This window comes from Cupressus sempervirens, chromosome 6 (assembly GCF_028749045.1).
Source record: "Cupressus sempervirens isolate cs-2001-9-10 chromosome 6, ASM2874904v1, whole genome shotgun sequence".
In the NCBI taxonomy this organism is placed as follows: Eukaryota; Viridiplantae; Streptophyta; class Pinopsida; order Cupressales; family Cupressaceae; genus Cupressus; species Cupressus sempervirens.
The window spans coordinates 522,555,629-522,562,581 of record NC_143123.1 but is presented as its reverse complement, the minus strand read 5'-3'; positions in this window follow the sequence as shown (position 1 = coordinate 522,562,581).

The following is a 6,953-nucleotide window of genomic DNA, read 5'->3' as shown; positions in this document are numbered from 1 at the left end:
TCTTAATAATATTATAGCCCACACCAATTGTAATGTAGGGTACATTGTTCAATCTACTTGATTGATAAAACTTATGAGGAATTACACTTATGGCAAAGTCAAGTAGTGGGTGTCTGATGGTATCAATAGTCATTCCACATTTGTTCCATTTGGCTCTTGTGTTTTTCTCAATGACCTCCTTTGAGTCACTTTGCAGAGTCTTTGACCAATCTAGGGTTGGAAAACTAGTTACCCTATAAACTATTCTCTTTGAAATTTTGATGGGACCATCTTCTAGCCATAAGCATCCATCATGTATTCTGCTCAACACTATCTTGATCCATTCTATTTTGAAATTTGTGGGAAAATCTAGGGCATGGGTCAAACCATTTCTTTCAACAATCTTAAATTATTCTTTTAGAATGTCAATTTCACATAACTTGTCATAGGATTTTCTTATTTCCATGTCTCCTATTCCTCCTATCTTTAAATTGTAGCATTTTCTAATGTCTTGGACCATTATGACTTTTGGGGGAATCATGGAAAATGTACCTAATGGTTCTTGTGTATATGCAACATATGTAATTTCTCTAAAGTATGGTTGCTTTAATTCATTTCTAACTAATTAAACATTTAAAACTTCTTGACCCTCTACATTCCTTGAACTAGATGCTATTTGACAAGCTAGGGTTTATACAAGTTTCAAATTATGTGACTTAGCTTATGAAGAATACCTTGTAAATTTGATGAACTAGTGTTGGATCATCACTAGAATATGTGTAAATTCTTTGAACTTAGTTTTTGAGTCACCTTCTACTCTCCTTGTAATAAATCAAATTTGAAATGACAAAAAATGAGTGAAAATTGACCTTATACCCTTCAAAACTTTGCATTTAATGCTTAGTGCTTGTACAATTATAAACTCAGCATCAACATGTTTTTTGTTTCACTTGACATCTATTGACATGACCATCACTTGGCAGCTACTATAGGCTTGACCTCAACTAACTTAGTTTCATAGCTCAATACTAAGTAGTGTTTTACTTGGCATTCAAAAAGAACTTTTCATGCTCGACAACAACATGAAAACTTGAAGATTTAACCTTGAATTTTCTACAACTTCTTGCATCTTTATTTATGCTAATATAATCCTTTTAGTACTTACTTCTTTTGGAATTGATGTATAATGCAACACTTTAAGTATCATTCCCACATACCTCTTGTTACTTAGTTTGATGAAGTGTGACCACTTGACCCATTGGGTGAAGTGATCCATTCTCCATTTGATGTACTACAACCTTCCTTCTTCTTCCATGTCATATTCATCTCATTCTTGATGTGTTCAAAATTTTCCTTGCCTTTGCCTTTATCAAATTCACAACTTGGTGCTTTGGACCTAGTTGGACAATGTTTACTAATGTGACTAGTCTTCAAATAGATGAAACATGTAGTTTAACTCAACCTCCTCTTGTAATTACCACTAAATTGAGTCCTAATGTAGTTTTTAGGTACATTTCCATATTCCTGACAATAGTGATAGCTATATCTTTGTATTGTAATCCCAGTTATAAGAATTTCCATAGCTTCTTACCTTTGTTGGCTTACTTGATGACCATGTGGACTTGGATTTGTATTCAAAGGATCTATGTCCATACTTCTGACAGTTGTAGCAATATCCTTCAAATTTTGCTGCATGCATGGCTCTAGTTCTACATTCATGTACCTAATGACCTTGTTTATTGCACTTATGATAGTGAACCATGTTTTTAGGCTTAGCATTCTAATTTTTATTCTTTCTCCTACACACATTAGAGGTATTCCCTTTCTTTCCACAATTATGACAAGTAGATTTGGAATTCTTACCATTGTTGTTCCTTTCCTCAACAGCTTTGGATGATTCTCCTTCTTCAATGCTTGTGTAGCCCAATCTTGATGTATCTCTATTGGACCTAGGGGATTTCAATAATTTATAAAAGTACTTGATGGATTCATTTTCCTTGTTGAAACTTTCAGCAAATTCCTTTTCTCTTTTCAGGTCATTCTATAGTTCTTTATTTTGTAACTTCAATGTAGTTATCTCAACGTCCTTGAAATTTAACTCATGATGAGCATTCATCATTTGCCTTAAGGTATCTAATTGCATGTTTGAGATCTTGGATAGCTCTATTGACTTTTCTTCCAATCTATTTTCCAACATTCTTTTGTCTTCTTCAATCATGTCCTTGTCTTCTATAGCTTTCTTCTTTTGTTCAATCACCGCACATAGCAGTATAGCTTGTGATTCCTAATCAAACTTGAGATTTCTAATTTCTTCATCTTTTGCTCTATTCTTCTCCATTATATGTAATTTTTTATTATCTCTTTCATTTCTAAGAATACATTTGCATAATTCTCAAATAAAAACCCTTGCCTTCTTTCATCTTTTTCTTTTGTGACATGTAGGTGTTCGAAGACTTTGTGGATTTGTGTTGATTAAATCCTTCAAAACTTATGATACTTATCATCTATTACATATACTTCATATTACAAATGTTCCCCCTTTCGATGTGATTACTACATACATAACTTACTACAATTTTCTTCTATAACATCTCCCCCTTTGACATTAATGACAAAGGTTAAAATGTCAAAAATTGTCAAAAAAAGTGTTGTTTGTCTATTGTAAAAAAAACACTTAAAAAAACTATCAAATTTTTTGTCTTGCTACCTCAAGATGCTATCATCTTCATACAATCATCAAAGTTTTCATTTAGACTATTCATACCTTTCTTCCATGTGTCCTTTTCTACTTCAATAGTAGTGAGAATTGCACATACATATGATGCAATCTCAATTGCATTAAGGTTGAAGTAGGTGAAATTGGAAAAAGTGTCCTTTGTTTTGACACATTCCTCCAACTATCTCTCAATGGCTAATATCTTTAGAGCAATAGACTCTCTAAATTCTAATAGTCTTCTCAAAACTTTTTCTTCTTCAAGTTGTAGTTTCCTAATTTCAATGTGAACACCAACAACTTGTCCTTCAAACTCATCAACTCTGCAAGAGGGTTGTTGTATCTGACTCTAGTTAGAGCTTCCAATTTACTTAGCTTTCCTTGAATCTTACTTTCCAAATCTTTTGTCAAATTATGAGATAAAGTACATTTGATGTATAGTACCTTTCCAACTTGTTGACATCTTTAGAGTTCCTTGATATGAGTATCAAGACTCAACAAATCATTTTGAATGTTTTGAGAAATGGTGCTAAAAAGATTAACATCATGTGAAATTTGAGCCTTAGACTCAACAACATTCAAAAAAATTGTAAATTCATCATCAAATGATTTTACAACTACATGAGCTCTCTATTTAGGGTATGCTTCTATATGTTTGGCTGTGAGGGTGTTGTGCAATTTTCCAGTCACCCCCATTAATTCTTTTTGTAGACTCTTGACTATTCTTTTCTTCTCAATTAACTTGTTGAAAGATGAGATCAAGTTAGATTGATCATAATCATCACCTGTAAGGTTAGCAATAGATATAGGAGTGGATGAGCTAGATGCTTTCACTTCATCTTCCTCTTGTTTCTTCTCTGCTACCTTCTTTGATTTTCTCTCTTCTTCTTCCTTTTCCTATATATCTTTTCTTTCTTTTTCTTTCTTTTCTTATTCTAATATATTTTATTTTTCTTCTTTTCTCCTCTTTTCTTCCTCTTCAAGAAATTTCATCTTGGCTTATTTAATCTTCTCTTTTTCTTCTTCTAACTATCATTTCTCTTCTTCAATCAGTCTCAACTAATCCTAAATATTTTCAAAATGGGGCATAGGACGATCAAAACTTTCAAAAGGATTCTCATCAATGTTAATAGTAACATTAGTTTGATCAATTTCCATGGTGTCACCACTTACTAACACTACCAAATATTTCTTTGCAGTGGTAGGAGCTACCTCTACCTCAATCATCATTTTATTAATAGCTACACCAGTTTCACTTCTAATTATATCCTTATTACTACCCATAAATAGAATTGGCCTCCTTTTGTTCCATAGATAGGGTGCTAGTTTATCGATCAGTTTCTTTATTTCTTCTTCATCTTTAGTCTTACACATAGTCCTTATCATCTATTTTTGAAGTTCCATATCTTCTTCGTAAAATTGTGCCTTCTTTGCTATAAATCTATCATAGACTTTTTGATTGACAAAACCTTTAATGTTTTTGAATTTCAAATTGTTAATAATCATATATCTCACAATAGATATATCAATATGTTCTTTCTCAATGTTATTGTAAAAATCATAGAACTTGTTCATTTGCACAAAGTTCCCTTCACTAACAATGGCTATGTTAATTTTCTCTATCTTTAGTTTCTAGGGTTTTTTTGTTTTGCTTGCTGGCTACTTGGTAACAATAACTTTCTCTAGTTGTTTGTCTTCTTGTTCCTCTTCTTCTTCTTTATCACTGGAATCTTTAATTGTCAACAATGTCTTCTTTCTTTTCTCTGGTCTAGTAGCTTGCTACTTAACTCTCTTTGACTGCCTTTTAGATCCACTAGGTTTCTTAGCTAATATAGTAGCATATGGAATGCTCTGTTATCTAGGAGTTTTTGCAATGGATACACTAGATGCTTGGCCAACTGACAGAGTTGTTACATACATTACACCTTGTTCACTAGTTTGTTTTAATCCAAAGATTGTTTTTTTAATTGCTTGTGATTCTTCTTCTGACATGCCAACCTCAAATAGTGCTTTCTTTATTATAGTTGCAACCTTCTTATGAGATTATTTCTCTAATGATGCCTAGTAAGCTGACTGAGTTATCTCCTCATACATTCCAAATTTTTATGATGCTTGATTTATTTTGAATTTTAACATTAGACCAATGTAACCAATAGCTACAATATCATCACTTAACTCATAACCTAAGGGATTAGGGTCGAAGCACAAACTTGTATCACCCTTTTGTGAAGGAAAAGACTAAAAAAAGTACAACTATTCACTTTTAATGATATAAAACTTGTATTATTATTTAGAATTTGAAAATAAAGTAAGCTAATGAAATGTGTAGAAATTGATCAAGCTTAGGATTATAATTTTGGTAGGTTTCCATAATATATCAAGATAATCACACTACTATTCCTCTAACAAGGGTACTATATCTATTTTAAGAACTGTCTATTCCATTATGAAAATACATTTCAATTGTCAACCTAGAGACGTAAGACTTGAAATGGGTCAGCACAGTATGTGCACCAAGTTCCTTTAAGAGTCTTAACACCTATGCTACAAGAAATTAAAATGCATAAAAGGAATCTATACTATTGATACATAACAATAAACACACTTAGATTATCAATAGAGAATTGTAGAAGCTATAGAAAAGGGAATTCTAAACTAGTTAACAGTATAAACATCCACTATGATCATTTTCCACAAGTGCTGTAGGAAATTCCATAGTAACTATGTTGCAGGACTAATACAATAAATCTATGTTAAACAAGAAATTGCAAGAAATGAATCCAATCTAGTTAAATCTATTCCACCTCCCAAGTGGGCCCCCTTGGTTGGCTTCAACTAACTAAAAACATAATAGGTAATCCAAAATCACTCTCATTAGAATTCTTCTTTTGTTACATGATTGAAAAATTCATAGAGAATAGAGAAAACAACTTTAGAATCTCTCTAACTCTAACTCTCCATATCTAAAGGATTGGATCTTATTACAAACATAACATAAAAACTCGTAAGCAAACATCGTCAGTAGAAAAAGGATAGGATGTCAACCATGACTTTTTGAACATTAATTGAGCAATAGAATAAAAGTCTTTATATAATGCAACAAGTCGGCTTCCTCAAATAACTCCTCTCATAGATGCAACTTATCACTCAAACCTGACATGTGCTTCTCATGCTATGATCGTTCTTCATTACTCGTTCTTTAATACGATGCTCACCACTCTTTGCACCACTTCTCCATTTCCTAAAAATTAGAAACATTCAGACATGTACAACAACATTTCTACTCTCATTCAAATATTAAAACATAGCTTAAAATATTTATATGAAATACTGCACTATACATATAATATTAAGAAAGGTATATCATATAAACTATCCATAGGTTTAATAGGTTCTAGCTGCATTCAACATAAGTTCACAAGACATTTAAAATAGATATTTTGGAAATGTTTTTCACATAGCTCAAAGAGCAGGCTCAGACTATATAAAAAATATATCAAATTTGAGACATTAATATGCCTCATCATTTGGCCCCCACTATGCAAATACTTGTCCTCAAGCATTGTATTTCTTCATCATTGCTCTAAAATCTCCCATTGTTGTATTCCCCTATTTCCCACTTCTAAAGGTGTAGAAATATCCTCTAGATCATCTTTAATGCTCACCCAAGTGTTCTTCAACTAATGGATCTAACCTGGTAGCATTGCTTTCATATAGGGGCTAGAGAAGGGTAGGAGGTTGGAAGGTTAGTGGCATCCACAACTCTTTCCTGATTTGCCTTCCTAATTGCATGTATTTAGCCACTCTATTCATTGCTACCTAAAAATTAATAGGGTTGTGTGGTTCAGCCTTCCTGATAGATTTTGGTAGTCGACTCCACCTATTTCTAAGCCTTGAAATTGCTCTCTATTGTGTAAAATTAGGAAGTGTCTGATACTCTTTGTAAAAATTTTCCCTTTCTTTAAACACTTTCTCTTTGATTTTTGGTTTTGGCCTTCCACAAGTTAATTTGAACCAATCTCTCAAAAGGTCATAAAGTTTATGGGATTCAGCCTAGAGTGGCATTGGTTTAGATTTTTCAAGGTCTCTATAAGTATCCAACTATCTATAATAATTTGTTTCATTGTGCATCCATGACATTAGAGCTCTTAAGTGAACATCCCTTATGTAAAGCAAGGGATTCCACTCTATTTCTTGTGGAATTATGAAATTATGCAAATAGAGCTCACACAACAAGTTCTTTTTCCATGAGGGAAAAGTT